The sequence below is a fragment of the Eimeria mitis genome, genomic scaffold, assembly GCF_000499745.2.
Source record: "Eimeria mitis Houghton genomic scaffold, Emh_scaff1852, whole genome shotgun sequence".
In the NCBI taxonomy this organism is placed as follows: domain Eukaryota; phylum Apicomplexa; class Conoidasida; order Eucoccidiorida; family Eimeriidae; genus Eimeria; species Eimeria mitis.
Genome location: NW_013570174.1, coordinates 6,796 through 7,010, shown reverse-complemented (window position 1 = coordinate 7,010; position 215 = coordinate 6,796). Strand labels below are relative to the sequence as shown.

The following is a 215-nucleotide window of genomic DNA, read 5'->3' as shown; positions in this document are numbered from 1 at the left end:
AAAACAAAAAAACCAAACAAAGATCTAAACCCACTAAACAACGAATCCTCTGCTGCTGCTGCTGCTGCTGCTGCTGCTGCTGCTGCTGTTGCTGCATCTGTTGCTGCTGCTGTTGTTGCTGCTGGTGGTGGTTGTGCTGCTGCTGCATCTGCTGCTGCTGCTTCTGCTGCTTCTGCTGTTCCTATTTTTGCCGCTGCTGCTGCTGCGGGTGGTTG

The 215-nt window shown here is 52.6% G+C and overlaps 1 protein-coding gene across 1 annotated transcript in view; it reads right to left on the bottom strand.

The window, feature by feature from the left end:
• EMH_0044560 (uncharacterized protein) overlaps positions 1-215 on the bottom strand; it is a gene marked incomplete at both ends in the record, with an annotated part of 4,455 nt that overhangs the window by 933 nt on the left and 3,307 nt on the right.